The sequence below is a fragment of the Rhineura floridana genome, chromosome 7, assembly GCF_030035675.1.
Source record: "Rhineura floridana isolate rRhiFlo1 chromosome 7, rRhiFlo1.hap2, whole genome shotgun sequence".
In the NCBI taxonomy this organism is placed as follows: domain Eukaryota; kingdom Metazoa; phylum Chordata; class Lepidosauria; order Squamata; family Rhineuridae; genus Rhineura; species Rhineura floridana.
In genome coordinates this window covers 86,425,516-86,444,703 of record NC_084486.1, presented here as the reverse complement: position 1 = coordinate 86,444,703, position 19,188 = coordinate 86,425,516, and the positions used below count along the sequence as shown (strand labels likewise).

Here is a 19,188-nt window from a genome sequence, read left to right as displayed (position 1 = left end):
CTAATAGCCCTAGGGTCTAACAGCATTTCTATGTGACACCCCAAAATGCCTTGATTCTCAAATATGGATTTCCAAATGTTGTTAATTGGACATAAAAATGGAGGAAAACTGAGTTTACTTCCTGGTCACTATGGACCTTTTCATTCAGTTTACATATGTGGAAAATTCAAATGCTGATTTTGGTGTTGTGTATTCCTGGTGCCATGGTAGTAGTTGTGGGTCTGCTGTGATTATTGGGGGATAGCCAGTGCCCCTCAAGTGTAACAATATCAGATTGCTAATTAGTTTACCTAATATATGAGTCAAGGCTGGGGTGACATCAAGAATTATATGGGATCTTCTCAGACCTATGCTTAATTACTGATCAGGGTGATTGTTTAAGCGCCACTCAATACTTAAGGGATGAAGTTAATGCAAAATTGCATTGTTAAAAACAATACACTAAGCGTAGCAGGAACCAGGGCTGTGGAGTCAGAGTTGTGGAGTCAGTCGGAGTCAGAAGCAATTTTGGGTGGAGTCGGAGTCGGTAGAAATGTACCGACTTCGACTCCAGCTTCAAAATAATTTTTGATTGACACATTTTTTAAAATATAAATTCAAAATGTCAAAGAAGCTTCCCATGAAGTCAGCTGTAGTTGAGCATTTCACCATAACTCAAGATGGAAAACATTTTGTGTGTCAGTGTATGACACAAGACCCTGTGATGCCAAGACACAAATGTTGTGATGCCAAGATCAGCGTATATTAAGGCAGCAATAAAAATGCTCCTACGAGAGCTTCCAATTTAAAAAGACATTTACAGCACTTTCCAGGACTGTGGAGTCGGAAGCAATTTTGGGTGGAGTCGGAGTTGGCAACAGACAGTAGAAAAATAGAGGAGTCAGAGTCGGAGTCGAAGGTTTGGCGTACCGACTCCACAGCCCTGGCAGGAACTTACTGTGGTCCTGGTTTGCTTTCCTCCCCTGCTTCCCCCCTTCCTCCTGATTTGCTTAAGTGTATCACTGAAAGTGTATAATGTATAATTTCCCTTTGCATGGATCATTAAGTCTGCAATTGTGTGGGAAACAGGTTTTCTGTATCATTGTCATGTGGTGAAGAAAATTCTACCACTGCCCTGCTTCTTTAGGTTTCTGATGAGATGTGTGGAAAAATTGCCCCATGATGTAATTGGGTGCAACAGATACAGTATCACATCAACCTGGTTAACATTCCAACTGGAATACTAACCACGTAGATATTATGCTATATATTTACTACAACTCTTTTAGATATAAATTATATATTTTAAAACTTAATTTATTAGTAGTGACCATTGCATAAATAGTCTTTTGTGAAGGAGTATGGGAAGCAGCTATAGTTCAGTACATATTTTGTAAGCAGAAGGCCCCATGTTCAAATACATAGCTTCTTATGTAACCAGCTTCAAATCCTGGGGAACCTGGTTAGTGGTAGCTGGTGAATTTTGGTATTGATGCAGTTCATTGGGCCCTGGAGATTTGAACTCATTCAAAGTGATTAGGTATTCCTTGGCCATTTGCCTATCCATCTCAAGCTGCAGTCCTGGCTCTTTAACGTCACATTTGCCAGGAGGGTGATAGACCCTCTTTTGGGAGAATGAGCCAAAGGAATTGTGCACTTCTGCCTTTTCTTTGTCACCTGTTATCATTTTGCCATCCTCATTGAGTAGCCGTATCACCATTTCTTTTCTCTGTCTTTTACTTTGGATATACCTGAAGAAAGCTTTTCTGTTGCTTTTGGTATCTCTTGCTAACCTCAGCTCATTCTCAACTTTAGCCTTCCTGACACCATTACTCTTGCTTTGTGGCCTGGCCTTCCTTCCACTTTCTGTATGTGTCTTTTTTTTTTGTTTTCAGGTCATTTCTAAGCTTTCTGTGAAGCCACATTGGCTTCTTCTGCTGTCTTCCCCCTTTTTTCCTTGATGGAATTGTTTGCCATTGTGCCTTTAGAATTTCCTTTTTTAAAACCTCCCACCCATCTTGGACTCCTTTTCCCATTAGGGTCACTTGCCACAGAACCTTACTTACCATTGTGCTGAGTATTAAAACTGGCTTTCCTCTAGTCCAGGGTACAGGTATCGTTACTCTCAGCTTTTGCTTCCTTTAAAATCAAGAACTCAAGTATAGCTTGGTCACTTTCCCCCAGAGTTCCCATAACTGTCATTTTATCCAGCAAGTCATCTCGGTTGGTTAGACTCAAGTAAAAGATAGCTGATCCTCTAGTTGCTTCCTCCACTGTGTTTTAAAAAAAATAATTCTGAAGAATGTGAGTTGAAAAACCCAACGCTTTCTGTTAATCATGAGTCAAGAGGCATGAAATCATTATTTAACTTGAAACAGACACTACTGGGCCCAAGTAACAATTTTTACTTCATTTTTTAAAAAAAAGTTATTTGGGTGGCTATGAACAGTTTGAAAGTAGCTTCAGAACTTAACACTCTTTTCAGAATCCCCTATTATACTAATCTGTTTAAAAATGCTCCTGAATGGAAAACTAAGGAGACGCATCAAGAACTGGGGTTGTGAGAGGCAGTAAAGGAAATTTCCTCTGCACTAGTGTCTCAGGCAATTGTTGCATTGAAATCGGCAGGGGTGAGGGCTGTAGGATTGTTGTACCTTTTAACACCTGGGATCTGCGTGCTGTGCTATATTGTGTTTACTTCTGAGGAAATGAATTTTTGTATTTTTCATTAAGAATAAGCTCTACACTGGATACAGGAAGAGTCAGGTATACAGCACAACAGGTGCAGTAGATGGCAGATCTACTCTTATTTCCAAAGTGAAAGGCTGAACAATAATATGAAATTGCAGTTAGCTGAGAAAAATGTACAAATATTGGAGAAAGCATATATAAACCTCTGGATGTAACTTTAAATGTTCAGCTTTACTTGAAGACTTAATTTGATTGCATTTTCCTGTTGTACAGCTGTCTCTTAAAATACCTCTATGGCATTATTAGTATGACCCTGTGAACCATGGTGGGAAAACAGTTAGGCTTGTCCTCTTCTTGTATTTTGCTTCTTATATATAACAATCACTGATGGGCATTATAAGGCTTCCTACATTTGAGTGCATAGTGTATTAGTAGTTTCACTTGCTGGATCGTCACCTTGTAGTGGTGAGTGGGCTTGCGTGTTCCAGTGAACCCTATGAGCGATGCTATCGGGAGTCATGTATTCCCAGCAGGGTCACCCATGGCGGTAAGGTCAAGGGAGAGGAACCAGACAAAGAATGATACAAGAATGTCCTCAACGGCAGAACAGGTGGAGGATACCAATGTGTATGTTACAACGGCTGTGAAGGCGGATGAAGGCTGCAGCAGATGAAAGATTTTCAATCGTTGTGGTATCCATGCCATTGGATCAAAGCATTTTTCTGTCAAGATTGGGTGTTGATCGTTGTGTGCCGATCTCCCCACATGAAACAAATTCACGCAGATGCGTCTCCCAACCAAAACAAAAGTCCCATGGCAATCGGCGAATGGCGATGGGGGCAGCACTGTGAAATCTGGAAGCCCCTAGTCATGGACCGGCACATGGGTGGTGGATACAGATTCAATTGTCCTGGCTGAAGGACTGAGGCAGTTGAGTAGTTCGGCAGCTATATCCACAACTGAGCAGTCCTATTCAGGATCCACTCTGCTCACCCTGTATGGGGAGGGGGCTAGGAAAAAGGGGGTCTTAACATAGTCTGCCTCATCTCTCACCCTGAATGGATTACTGCATCCAGTGGGGTCACCACTTAGTGGTCGCAAAAGATAATTGAATTTTGGAACATGGAATATACGGACATGGCTGGACAATATAGATAGTGAACATCCTGAACGCAGGACTGCGAGGATTGCGAGGGAGTTGAAACATTTTAATATTGACATAGCAGCACTCCAAGAAACTCGAAGAGCAGGAGAAGGACAATTGAAGGAAGAGAAAGGAGGTTACACCCTCTGGAAAGGACTGCCTGAACAAGAACAACGAATACGTGGAGTAGGCTTTGCTATTAAAAATAATCTTGTGAAGCTCTTGTCAGAAGTTCCTACTGACATTAATGAATGACTCTCAACTCTCTGTTTAAAATTCGCCAAAACCCAGCAGGCAACTATTGTAAGTGATTATGCACGAACATTAGATGCTGATGAAGACATAAAGGAACATTTTTATACCCAGCTGGACACCATCTTATCAGAGATGCCTAAGGAGGATAAAATTATCCTCCTGGGCGATTTCAATGCAAGAGTTGGGTGTGATTTCGATTTATGGCCAGAAACCATTGGGAAAGAAGGAGTTGGCAATAGTAACCTGAATGGCATTCTGCTTCTGACTAAATGTGCAGAGCATAATCTTGTTATTACAAACACACTCTTTCGCCAGAAAAATAAATTTAAAAAACATCATGGAAGCACCCTCAGTTGAAACACTGGCTTCTTCTGGATTATGTAATTGTCCATGCCAGAGATTGTCATGATGTACTCCTCACTATGGCCATGACGAGTGCTGATGATTGCTGGACAGATCACCAATTAGTTCTGTCCACTATGGCCATTAATATTGTTCCTCAACGTTGGCTCCAAGGAAGAAAATCAAGGCGTAAAATGAACATCCATGCCCTTCAAGATCCTATTAAGTGAGCTTGCTTTCAAACAACTCTCAAGAAACATCTACCTACAGAACTCCCTGAAAACGTTGAGGAACTCTGGATTAAACTGAAGACTTCAATTATTGCTGCATGTGAACTATTGGATACCAAACTAAGAAACATCAGGATTGGTTTGATGAGAATGATAGTGAGATTGAACATATCATCAACAAGAAAAGGAAAGCCTTCCAGGTATGGCAGAAAGACATTAACTGTGCTGCTAAGAAAAAAATCTATGCCAGTGCAAAGGCTGAGGTCCAAAGAAGAACTAGAGAACTTAAGAACGCCTGATAGATAAAGAAAGTTGAAGAAATCCAGCATTTTGCAGATGCTCATGCAAGGGGCTTTTTTAATGCCACAAAGGCCATTAATGGACCAACAAATTATGGCACAAATCCCTTTCGTTCAATGGATGGTACAAAACTTCTTAAGGATAGTCTATTGCACTGCGTTGGAAAGAGCATTACCACAACCTCCTTAATCGTAACTCTATTGTGACTGATGAGGTCTTCTTGCAAATTCCACAAAAACAAACTAGAGACGAGCTTGCACTATCCCCTAATTTGGATGAAGTCAGTAAAGCCATTAATCAAAGAATAACAAAGCTAGTGAACCTGATGGGATTCCTGCTGAAGTCTTGAAAGAAGGTGGGCCTGAACTTACACAACATGTTCATAAGCTCATCAAAAAAATCTGGATGAGGGAGGAGATCCTGGAAGACTTTAGGGATGCCATAATTACCACTCTTTTTAAGAAGAGTGATAGAACTGATTGTGGGAACTATTAAGGCATCTTTTTTCTTGCTACCGCAGGTAAAATCCTTGCAAGGATCCTTGCAAATTGCCTCCTACATATCTCAGAAGATATCCTCTCTGAATCCCAAAATGGTTTCCGCCCTTCCAGGGGGACAGTGGACATGATCTTCACTGCACGACAGCTTTAAGAAAAATGCAGGGAGCAGAATCGACCTTTATGTAAGGTGTTTATTGATCTGACTAAGGCCTTTAATACTGTGAATGGAACTGCTGTCTGGACCATCCTTCTGAAAACTGGATGCCCTGATACATTTGTGAATATTTTGCGACTCCTTCATGACAACATGACAGCGACAATTTTGGATAACAATGGGTTTCAGAGCAATCCATTCAGAGTCGGATCAGGTGTAAAACAGGGATGTGTTATTGCTCCGACCTTATTTGCTATCATTGCTATGATTCTACATCTTATTGAAGGGAAACTTCCTATGGTGTGGAAATCATATATCAAACAGATGGAAAGCTTTTTAATCTCAGTAGGCTGAAAGCAAAAAGTAAGGTAATTACAACCTCTGTCGTAGAACTTCAACATGCCAATGATAATGTAGTCTCCACACATTCAGAGAAGGATCTTCAAACTATCCTAAATGTCTTTGCAGAAGCATATGGAAAGCTTGGGCTCTCGCTTAATATAAAAAAACCAAAGTGCTTCATCAACAGGTGTGAACTAGTCCCTCTGTAGCACCATCAACCCAGCTTAATGGTGCGATGCTGGAGAACGTTGATCACTTTTCCTATCTCGGCAGCCATCTCTCTGTAAAAACTGACATCGATGTTGAAATTCAACATCGTCTGAGCTCTGCGAGTGCCACATTCTCCCGAATGAAGCGTAGAGTGTTCGAGGATCAGGATATTCGCAGGGAGACCAAAATGCTTATTTACAAAGCCATTGTACTACCAACCTTACTGTATGCCTGTGAAACATGGACCATTTATAAATGCCACTCCCAACTTCTTGAAAGATTCCACTAATGCTGCCTCTGGAAAATTCTGCAAATTACTTGGGAAGACAGACGGACTAATGTTTGTGTTTTGGAAGAAGCAAAGACTACCAGTGTTGAAACAATGATCCTTCAACATCAACTTCGCTGGACTGGCCATGTTGTTCTAATGCCTGATCACCGTCTTCCAAAGCAGCTACTTTACTCCCAACTTAAGGATGGAAAATGGAATATTGGTGGACAGCAAAAGAGGTTTAAAGATGTTCTTAAAGCTAATCTACAAAATGTAACATGAGCATCGAGACCTGGGAAGCTTTGGCCCATGGAGGTTGGCTATTATCAAAGGTGCTATGGACTTTGAAGAAGCATGAGTACAGGGCGAAAGGGACAAATGAGCTAAGTGGAAGGCATGTCAAGCAAATCCTCATCACAACCATCTTCTGACCTTATTTTGGAAGACAATCTTACTCGGCCACGAGTGATCGCCAATGAATGAATGAATGAATGAATGGTATTAGTAGTACTGCTCTTTCACCTGTGGGCACAGAGTGAGCTGGTTACACCCTTCTTGGCTTGCAGTAGTAGGCACTAACAGTAAGAATGCCTGCCCTGCTCCTTGGCCTTAGTTTTGCTTATAATCTTGCCAATAAACACTACCTGTAACAACTTTTCTGCCATATAACAGTTGCATATCATGGGCCAGATGGTGGAATAAGTTAGGACTACAGTAATTGTAATGCAAGCAACAGCTTTATATTTCTCAGAGCATGTTTGTGGATGCAAGATTGAGACAGTGGGTTGATAGTTGCTGCGTGTTGACTTTAGGTAAAATTATGAAGGTTCATATTTATCTTATTTAAAGGACTTCAGAAAGAAAGAACAAATATTGAAAAAAGCTGCCGGTTTCCATTGATAACTTCCAGGTTTTTTTTTATTTTTTTACTATTCTAGTTTGACATTTTTGAACTAAGAACTCCCTGAATTTCACCATGCTGGATTACTTATGGTCAGTCTCTAATATGCCATTTATGGGTAAGATGCATGAACATACCTCAGCTCCAAGTGTTCTTAGATGAGGTGAATTATCTAGATCTCTTTCAATCCAGCTGTAGGCCTAATTATGGGAAGCAGCTTTGGCCATCGTGGTGGATAGTCTGTTCTGGATTCTGAACGGAATGTTCATGCCTGTTAATTCTGCTGAATCTCTCTGCAGCTTTACAGTATAACTGATTGGCTTATCCTTTTGGATTGTCTGGCTGGCACATATGAATGCAATAATTTACAGTGGTTCTACTCCTTCTTGAAGTGGGAAGGGGGGATTGCAGAGGTAGTGCTGAGGGTCTGCAATTTGATGCCTTAGTGATTGGTTTGTGATGTCCCTCAGGGTTCCATTCTGTCCTTCAGGGTTCCAGCTTGTGTGCCCTCTGCCATGTTATTTAAAATCTACATGAAACTGCTGAGTGAGGTTGTCAAAGCATTTGAGGTTCAGTGTCACCAATATGCTGATGACACACAACTCTCTCTCATTTCCATCTAATTCCAAGGAAGCTGTTCAAGTTTAAGTCAGTGCTTGACACTGATAATGGACTGGACGAGGGAGAACAAATTAAAGCTTAATCTCTTAGGGGAAAGGCAGATCAGGGAGCGGAATTCAGTCTGTCATGGATGCAATAGCATTTCTGTTGAAGATTAGGTTTGCAGTTTGGATGTAGTCCTGGATTCAGTCCTGAACTTGGATGCTGAGGTATTGGCAGTGGCCGGAAATGCTTTTGCACAGCTAAGGCTAGTGTGCCAATTGTTTCTGTCCCTCAAACATATCTTGTCACAATATGCCTTGGCTGCATCTTGTTTGGACTATTGTAACACTCTTTATGTAGGGTTGCTTTTGAAGAATGTTCAGAAAATTCTGCTGGTTTAGAATGCCGTAGCTGGACTATTGATCAGGTCAGTTATAGGGAATACATGACTCATATGTTATAAAGCCATTTCAGTGGCTGTGAATCCATTTTGGTGCACAATAAAGCACTGGTTATAACATATAAAGTCCTTGACATGAATTATAAAACTTGAGACCAAGTTTACCTAAAAGACTGCATCCTCGTAACTCTGCTTTAAAATCATCAGGGAAGGTCCTCCCTTCTGTCCCACCTATATCTGAAGTATTTGGAAAGAGCTTGAGAGAGAACCTTCTTGATGGCTGCTCTTGGGCTCTAGAATGCCTTGCCAAGAGAGGCCCATCTAGCCCCTTCAGTGATGAATTTCAGCTAGCAGGCAAAGACACATTTATTCGGGCAGATCTTTGACCTTTGTTATTATTTCTGGATTTCTTGCCTGTCCTTCACCTGAAGGTCTTAGGGTGGGTTACAACAATATAAAAATACAATATTAAAATCAGTTACCCTGTGCTACAATCAGAAAAACTGTGGGTCCAAATATATCTATCTCACGTGCCAAAGGCCAGGGTAAAGAGTTGCATCTTTAGCATATGAGAAGAACTGTATAGTGAAGGTGCCAAATGCATCTTTGCGTTTAGGAGATCCTGCAGCCTAGGGCAGCGTTTCCCAGCTAGTGGGCCACCAGAAGTTGTTGGACCACAATTCCCATCTTTCCTGACCATTGGCAATGCTGGCTGAGGCTGATGGGAGTTGTGGTCCAACAACATCTGGAGGCCCACTAGTTGGGAAAGGCTGGCCTAGGGGATCCCAGGCTGCCACTCCCCCTGTACGTCTGAGGGCGGTGGAATGATGAAGAGGACTCCTTCTGCTGATCTTAACACCTGAGGGGTCGGTAGAAAAGAAGATGGTCTTTCAGATATTTGGGACCTAGGGCTTTAAAACACTAATGTGAGCACCTTTAATTGGTCCCAGTAATGAGCTGGAACTCGTAAGCTGATTGGTATGGCCAGTATAAATGCTGCAGTGTGGTCATCTGGCTGTTGTGTGTTTTTTTAGTGTTTTTATTGATGTTTTACCTATGTGTGTGGTCTATATTTTACTTTGTATATTACTGTTAGCTAGCAGCCTTGAGCATTATTTGGTGGAATGGCACAATACAAACAAACAAACAAATACTATATTAGTCTTGAAGGTTAGCATTCTGCTTACCCAAGGATTTGGAGAAGTTCTGGTCAAGTTGTTCTATTTTGCCCTTTTTTGTCAGTCTTTATAACGGGCATTACAGTATTACATTATAAGTTTTATATTGTTTCCAGAAGGCTAGAAGAGGTGGACATTGGCATACCTTGTGGATGCCAGGCAATATCTGCACAAACATGAAAATAATGCCAAAATTCTTTGGCTCAAGCATCAACAGTTAGATGTCTCAGGTTTCCAGCCATGTGCATGACTACTAATACTTTCCTGTTGTATTGGAGGTGCCCCATCTAATAACTGTAGATGTCATTTGCTCTCTTTGTGACTATACATTGTGGCTTCTGCTTTCTTTCTTCTTTGAATCCTTAGGAAACCAGCATGGAATGAGATTCTGTACTCTGCACAGCTGTGTATTGCAGGTGGGGTAGATTGTTTAAGGTATTATGTCTCCAACGTGATCTATCATGGATTATGTAGTGCTAACAAACAGGGTAAAAATTTGTAAATGTCCGCATGAGTATTTGAACTTACTATTAAGTGTGGAATTTGTAGTACTTGCTTCAGAGCACATGGAATCTAGGAAGCCAAGATTCACAACTGTATTTATTGTCCTCTTCAGAGGTTTGAAGGGTAGAGGGAGGAAGGAGATTGAGATCAATCACCTGCAGGAGCAGAAAAGGGTTATTTGATTTTAATAGAGGTTTGCCTCAAATGTAAATTGCAGCAGAAAGAGAGCTCTTGTCTTACAATATATGGTGTGTATATGCACGTGGTGACGGAGTACATAGTTTGAAAAAACTGTATGCTGTTCTTCAGGAACAAAATATCAGTAACAAAGCTCCCTTCATGTCTTGTAAAACAACATTTTTAAAGTGCTTCCTGGTTTTCACAGAAATGACGAGCCCTCTTCCACGAAGTCCAAAGCATTCTTTGTTACTGGAATTTTATTATCAGCAACGTGGTAGTTAACTTGGACACTGTTTTATCCATTGTACACTTTTTATTTATTTGTTTATTAAATTTATATCCCTCCCGTCCTCCTGGAAGGAGCCCTCGGTGGCAAAGAAAAAACTAAAAGCATCTTAAAACATCTTAAAAACAAAAGACTTCAAAACACATATTAAAACAAAACAGCTTTAAAAACATCCTAAAAAGCAATTCCAACACAGATGCAGACTTGGTTAAGTTCTCTACTTAAGTGGTTTCTTGAATGAGGAAGGTCTTCAGTAGGCACCGAAAAGACAACAGAGATGGCGTCTCTCTTATGTGTCAGGGGTGGGAATTCCAAGGGGTAGGTGCCACAACATTAAAGGTCCGCTTCCTATGTTGCGTGGAATGGACCTCCTGATAAGATGGTATCTACAGGAGGCCCTCAGCTGCAGAGCACAGTGATTGACTGGGTATGTAAGTGGTAAGATGATCTTTCAGGTATCCTGGTCACAAGCTGCATAGGGCTTTGTACACTAAAACCAGTACCTTGAACTTAGCCTGGTAGCTAACAGGTAGACAGTGCAATTCTTTCAGCAGCAGGGTGACATGTGGGCAATACCTGCCCCAGAGAGCAGTTGTGCTGCCGCATTTTGCACCAGCTGCAGCTTCCGGACCAACTCAAGGGCAGCCCCGCATAGAGCGCATTACAGGGAGGTTAACAGTGCATGGACAACAGTGGTCAAGCTATCCTGCTCATCTGGCCCTAGGTCTTCCTTTTAAAAAACGCCTATTCAAAAATAAAATATATTTGGGAAGGGCCATAGCTCAGTGTTGGAGCATCTGCTTTGTACATAGAAGGTCTTGCTTTTAATCCCTGGCATCTCCAAGTAGGGCTGGGAAAAGAGTGCTTGTCTGAAACCCTGGAGAGCTGCTGCCAGTTAGTGTAGAGAATCTTGAACAAGATTGGCCGTTGGTCTGACTAGGCAGCTTCCTATGTTCCTGTGTTTTCACTTAATCTGCAACCATGCCTGTATAGAATGGCATTGTTGTAATCTATTTCTACCCTGAAGACAGTGTAAGAGTTTCTTTCTGTTCCTTCTTTTCCCTATCTCAAAAATTCTGAGACTAAAATTGGTAGAGAGCTTTGGGTTTTCAGCTTCTTAAAAAATAGCACAAGACCATTATACACTTCACAATAAATGAACTAAAGCAAGCTTGTAAACAGACACTTGCCAGATTATGTGTAATGAGTAGAAAGGGAAGGTTTACAAAAGTTAGTTCTCCCCACCCACCCCTTGCAGACCACAAATGATTAAGACTGCATGTCTACTTAGAAGTAAGCTCCATTGGGTTCAGTGGGACTTATTCTTAGGTAAGCATGTCTTGGATTGCAGCCTAACTTAGGTATATATAGGCAGGCTGGGTAGTAAAAATAAAATTGTGGCCTTATATGGACTTACTTGTTTAGATAGGTTAAACACGGACTTGAAGGCAAAGGGAGTTGTTAAGGCAGAATCTCTTTGGTAGAGAGCCAGAATGATAAAACGTTAAGGGTTGAATCCAGTGGTGTCACTCCACTGATGGAAGGCATCTGTCAGTGGAACTGGGTAGGAGGCTGCTTTTTGTGGGGTTTCCTTCTTCCCCTGCAGCCCTTTGCCCTCTTAACTCTTCTCTGGAGGGTTCCCCAGCCCTCCAGAGCAGATTTGGGGGAGGGAGGAAAAAAAGCCAAAAATTGGCGTCTTCCCTGTTCTGCTGATGGATGCCTTCTGTCTGCAGAGTGGCACCACTGGATACCACCTTAAGCAGTTTGGAGAGAGCTAGGAATGTTTTTGCAGTGGCAATTTGTCACTCAAAGTGGTAATATTGAAGAACCTCTCTCCTTAGGGCAGATACGCACATAGACATCACTATTGTGGGTACATCAATATTACTCCAGTGTTTTCTATAGTAGTGCAGCTGACTAATGTGTGTACATGTGTTGTAATATCCTGATTGATCCAGGGTTCTCAAATGTGTACATGAGTGTGTGAAGATTATTTATTTATTTAATAACAGATTTGTATCCTATCTTTCAAAAATAGTTCAGGGTGGCGTAACAGGGGGAACCCCTCAAAGAGTAATAAAACAATAAATAGCAAAACAACCATATAGAAATTAAAACAATGTGGTAGTATGTTAAAACATCTTGAGTAAAAATCCAATTCAAACTTACATTTAAGCAGCAGTAATAAAACTCAGTGTATTCTATTAAAATGCCTCTGTGAATAAAAATGCTTTTAACTATTGTTGAAAGGTCATACACATAGATGCCAGTGTATGGAACTAGGGAGGGCATTCCACAGATGGGGTACAACCACTGAAGATGCATGTTCCCTGATTACCACTGCCCTGTGGAACCTGAAGAAAGGTTTCACCAAATAAACTTAAGATGAGTGCAGATTTGAACAGAACACTTTTTCTCCCTCTCTCATAACACTAGAACACGTGGATATCCAATGAAGCTGAATGCTGGAAGATTCAGGACAGATAAAAGAAAGTACTTCTTCGCCAGTGCATAGTTCAGCTATAGAACTTGCTCCCAGAGATGGCAGTGATGGCCACCAACTTGGATGGCTTTAGAATCATAGAAAGTAGAGTTGCAAGGGGCCTATAAGGCCATCGAGTCCAATCCCCTGCCAAATGTAGGAATCCATCTTAAAAGAGGATTAGACAAATACATGGTGGATAGCTACAAGCCATGGTGGCTATGCTCTGCCTCCATGGTTGGAGGCATTATGCCTCTAAATACCAGTTGCTAGAAATTGCAAGAGGAGAGAGTGTTCTTGCACTCATGTTCTGCTGGCAGGCTTGCCATGAGCATCTGGTTGGCCACTGTAAGAACAGGATACTGGACTAGCTGGGCCATTGGCTTGATCCAGCAGGCTGTTCTTGAAGGATTGTGCAGGGTAATATTTCCCTTTAAAAAAGAAAGGAGAAACTTGTGTATATGGAAGGCTAAGGAATTTGGAAAGGCTTTCAAGTAAAACCCCCAAAAGATACATTCAACTGGAGTCTTTAATCTGTAGAATATATTGACACTTCCCTTTGTACTATGGCAGTGATCCAGATATGCTCCTGTGAAAAAACTCCTCAGTTGTGTGCAGGAACACAAAAAAGTGTTGCTAGAGACTGTCCTGCAGATTCAGATTTGGGTGGGGATAGCATTCCATGTCTAAGATGAGATGTCGGTATGACTCCCCCCCCCCCCCCCCCCCGTACTCAGTAGGGTTCCATATGTAGTTGGAGGCTGGACATGCAAAACCAGTTATCTTAAGTGTGTACCACTCTTGTTGGGTGCAACAGGAAATAACTGGATGAAGGTCATTTAATTTTCAGCAGTACTGTGAGACCTATTTGTAGGGATATGAGGGACTGCATAGATATTTAACTGTTGACTGTAACCAATGAGCTCTGAAAATAAAGCCTTGTACTTTAAGAACATAAGAGCCCTGATGAATCAAGCTGAAGGCCCATCTAGTCTAGCATCCTGTTGTCACAATGGCCAAGTAGATGCTTATGGGAACTCCACAAACAGGTTCTGAGTGCAATAGTGATCTCTCCACGTGATTCCTAGCAGCTGGTATTCAGATACATATTGCCTCCAACAGTGAGGATAGAACATATAGAAGATAGTTTTAAAATAAAAACCCTGAGCCCAAGAATACTTGTTTAGAAATATTTTTTCTTATTTTGATGAGACTTGATTCCAAACAGAAAGAGGTATAACACAGTTTGTAGGCTATTTATTTATTTATTACATTTATACCCCACCTTTCTTTTCATGATAGAAACCCAAGGTGGCTTACATATGGTTCCTAGAAGGTCTCCCATCCAGGCATTGACCAGACCTGACCCTGCTTAGCTTCAGCAGGGTGCTGGTCTTATGTGACTTCAGACCATAACCTGGAACCATATAGCCCAAACGCATTTAATGTCATCCATGGACTTCTGCAAGAATCTCGATTATGCCAAGGTTCAAGAACATTGATTAAGTAAAAATGATTGAAGATTAATGTAAAGTAACAATTCTGAAATTATTCTGAAAGAAATGGGGGTACCACAGCATCAGATTGTCCTGATGCACAACCTATACTCTGGATAAGAGGCTACTGTAAGGACAGAATATGGAGAAAATGATTGGTTTCCAATAGAAAAGGGTGTGAGACGGGTGTATTTTATCACCCTATTTGTTTAATCTGTAGGCAGAACATATCACACGGAAAGCAGGATTGGACCAAGAGCAGGGAAGTGTGAAAACTTGAGGGAGAAATATCAATGTAAGATATGCAGACAACACCATACTATTAGCAGAAACCAGTAATGATTTGAAACAAATGCTGATGAAAGTTAAAGAGGAAAGCACAAAAACAGGACTACAGCTGAACGTCAAAAAGATTAAAACAATCACAACAGAATATTTATGTAACTTTAAAGTTGGCAATGAGGACATTGAACTTGTCAAGGATTATCAACACCTCGGCACAGTCATTAACCAAAATGGAGACAATAGTCAAGAAATCAGAAGAAGGCTAGGACTGGGGAGGGCAGCTATGAGAGAACTAGAAAAGGTTCTCAATTGCAAAGATGTATCACTGAACACCAAAGTCAGGATCATTCAGACCATGGTATTCCCAATCTCTATGTATGGATGTGAAAGTTGGACAGTGAAAAAGGCAGATAAGAGAAAAATGAACTCATTTGAAATGTGGTGTTGGAGGAGAGCTTTGCGCATATTGTGAAAAAGACAAATAATTGGGTGTTAGAACAAATTAAACCAGAACTGTCACTAGAAGCTAAAATGATGAAACTGAGGTTATCATACTTTGGACACATCATGAGAAGACATAATTCACTAGAAAAGGCAATAATGCTGTGAAAAACAGAAGGGAGTAGAAAAAGAGAAGGCCAAACAAGAGATGGATTAATTCCATAAAGGAAGCCACAGACCTGAACTTAGAAGATCTGAACAGGGTGGTTCATGACAGATACTCTTGGAGGTCATTGATTCATAGGGTCGCCATAATTCGTAATCGACTTGAAGGCGCATAGCAACTAATAATTCTGAAGATATATTTCAAATGTTATGGCTTTATGTGATGATTGGTTTGGAACTAAGTTCTGCTCAGAGTAAATCCATTTAAATTAATGAATCTAAGTTAGTCCTGTTTACTAATTTCAATGGGTCTACTCTGAGGAGGACTAGTATTGGATACAACCTGTTATCTGCTGCCACACCTCACAAATCTTTTTAGGTCTGTGTCAGACTACTCAAAGGGCTAATAGATTATTTGTGAATGTATACATTATATCACTGAGCGTGAGTAGTGAAAATAGCATTGACATGTGCTTTTTGTCCAAGGTGATTCTTGGTGCTGAATAAATTGATGAACATTGGTAACAAATGAATAAATTACGATATAAACATGCAGGGCCAAGAAGCTGATGGTATCCTTATTCCTTGCACGCTGGTTGCTGCTTCAGATCCTAATGCAAGAAACCCTATAGTGTAAAATGGGAAATTAAACTTAGATCTTGTATCTCTGTGCTACGCATTGTTTTCCTCTCCAGGTTTCTACCAGTTTGGGACATCTCAACTATGCTGCTTAAACATGGATATTTTTGAGGTGGATTGAAATGCAGCAGAAGAGACAGCTCTTTGGAGTGACAGAGTGGATAAATAGTAGATAAGAAATCCCCTGCATAATGAGGACAGCATAATGCCTGAGGGTATGGAGGGCCTCCATTCCTAGTTGGTTCAAGTACAGTCCTGTCTCTGTAAGCATCATAGCATGGTGCTTTACTCGGTTTAGGCTTATTTGTTGTGTTAGCACCATAGTACAAGGGAGACCGTGTAAAGTCATAACTGCCAAGCCAGTTTTGCTGGTGGGCATGTTCAGGCAGTGTTTGAAGTCTGAAAAGTTGGTGCATTCACTAGCAGAAGTCAATCCAAAAAAAAACCCTGTAGAGCTGGTTTGGATGTTGCAATAGATCATGGTTTGTCATGACAGGAACAAACTGCAGTGAGACTGGAGTTCATGGACCTTCCCCTGTCATCTCTTCTGCAATGGCTATGAAGAGGAGAAGGGAAGCTTCTTCTTATGAGGAAAGGTTGCAGCATTTGGGGCTTTTTAGTTTAGAGAAAAGGCGGGTCAGAGGAGACATGATAGAAGTGTATAAAATTATGCATGGCATTGAGAAAGTGGATAGAGAAAAGTTCTTCTCCCTCTCTCATAATACTAGAACTCGTGGACATTCAAAGAAGCTGAATGTTGGAAGATTCAGGACAGACAAAAGGAAGTACTTCTTTACTCAACGCATAGTTAAACTATGGAATTTGCTCCCACAAGATGCGGTAATGGCCACCAGCTTGGATGGCTTTAAAAGAAGATTAGACAAATTCATGGAGGACAGGGCTATCAATGGCTACTAGCCGTGATGGCTGTGCTGTGCCACCCTAGTCAGAGGCAGCATGCTTCTGAAAACCAGTTGCCGGAAGCCTCAGGAGGGGAGAGTGTTCTTGCACTCGGGTCCTGCTTGCGGGCTTCCCCCAGGCACCTGGTTGGCCACTGTGAGAACAGGATGCTGGACTAGATGGGCCACTGGCCTGATCCAGCAGGCTCTTCTTATGTTCTTATGTTTTTAACTAGCGTTTGTTTCATCTGAACCCAAGAAACTGTGGTTAATATAATTATGGCTTGTTTAAGCAAACCATCCTGAAGATTATCCACAGTCTACAGTCTGAATGTAATGCTAACTCTGGTTAATAAAAAATGGAAGTGAAAGCCTCTTATCTTCTTGCACCTATGCCAGTGGAGGAGAGTGAAGGGGAGTGCATGAGCCTGAGGCTATTTCTACTGTAGTCCCTAGTGAGGTGTCCAGTGCAACGTCTGCTACAACTTCTTGGGATCTGTTTCAGTTGATGCAGCCTGATGACGTGGACAAGGTGCTTGCGACGATGCAACCAGCAATGTGTCCCCTCGACCCTTGCCTGTCTTGGCTTATTAAAGCTTGCCAAGGGGGTATGACCGAATAGATCCACGGTGTAGTCAGTTCATCTTTGTAGGAGAGAGTGGTCCCAGCCGCCCTGAAAGAGGCAGTGATCCAACTTTCCTAAAAAAGCCCACCTTGTTTTAATTTAATTTAAGCCCACCTTGTTTACTTGCTTTAATTTAATTTAAGCCTACCTGCTTTACTAGTTTTAAAGTTCTTAATCGTAAACTGCCCAGAGAGCTTCAGCTATGGGGCGGTATATAAATGCAACAAATAAACAAACAAACAAATACCTGGACCTACTAGTTTGTGACAACTACCACCCAGTCACAAATACCCCCTTTTTAGGGAAGGTGATTGAGAGGGTTGTGGTGCAGCAATTGAAAGTATTCTTGGATGAAACATTATCTTGACCCATTCCAATCTAGATTCAGGCTTGGTTATGGGACTGAATTGGCCTTGGTCATCCTGATGGATGACCTTGGGTGAAGGACAGAGGGAGTGCAACCCTGTTATTCTTACTTGTTCTCTTGGCAGCTTTTGATACCATTGACCATGGTATCCTCCTGAGCCGACTTGGTGGGATGGGTATCGGAGGCACTATTTTACAGTGGTTTCGATCCTACCTCCAGGTTCATTTTCAGAGAATAGCATTGGGTGGTTTTCTTTTGGCTTCCTTGCTGTTGTGCTGTGGGGTACTGCAGGGTACCATCTTGTCCCCAATGCAGTTTAACATCTACATGAAGCTCTTGGAAGCATCAGGAGATTTGGGGCAAGGTGTCAGCAGTATGCTGACGATACCCAGCTCTATTTCTCTGTAACATCTGAATCGGGAGAGGCTGTGCAAGCCCTGGACCGGTGTCTGGACTCAGTGATGGTCTGGATGAGGGCCAATAAACTGAGTCAGAATCCTAGCAAGACAGAGTTGCTGTGGGTTGGTGGTTCCTGAGTTTGGATAATTGGTCAATTGCCAGCTTTTGATGGGGTTGTACTCCCTCTGAAAAAGCAATTTCATAGTGTGGAGGTGCTCCTGGATCCATCTTTATCGTTAGAGGCCCAGGCGATCTCTGTGGCTAGGGGTATCTTTTACCAGCTTCGGCTGGTAAGATAGCTGCAGCCATTTCTGGACTGGAATAGCCTGACAACTGTTGTCCATGCATTGGTAATCTCCAGGCTGGATTACTGTAGTGCGTGCTATGTGGGGCTGCCTTTGAGGTTCTTCTGGAAGCTGCAGCTGGTGCAAATTGCAGCAGTGTGATTGCTCACTGGGCAGTGTATCACCAACATGTTAACCTGCTGCTGAAAGAATTGCACTGGCTCCCCATTAGCTACTGGGTCAAGTTCAAGGTTCTGGTTTTGGTGTACAAAGCCCTATGCAGCTTGGGACCAGGATACCTGAAAGATTGTCTTACCCCTTATATACTTAATTGATCACTGCACTCTGCAGGTGAGGGCCTCATGTACATACCATCTTATCAGGAGGTCCGTTCTGCACAACATAGGAAGCGGACCCTTTGGAATTCCCTCTCTTTCAATATTAGACAGGCACCATCTCCATTATCTTTTCAGCGCCTACTGAAGACCTCCCTCTTTCAACAAGCCTTTTATCCCAGACTGCGTCTGTGTTGGAATTACTTTTTTATATGTTTCTAAAGCTTTTTTTTTTTAAAAGATTTTTTAAAGATGTTTTAATGTTTTTAAAGAGGTTTTGTTTTTAAATGTTTTAAGTCTT

At 41.6% G+C, this 19,188-nt stretch overlaps 1 protein-coding gene across 1 annotated transcript in view; it reads left to right on the top strand.

The window, feature by feature from the left end:
• The window catches only part of FBXW4 (F-box and WD repeat domain containing 4), a 126,254-nt gene that overhangs the window by 1,172 nt on the left and 105,894 nt on the right, over positions 1 to 19,188 (top strand). The gene's annotated exons all lie outside the window — the stretch shown is intronic.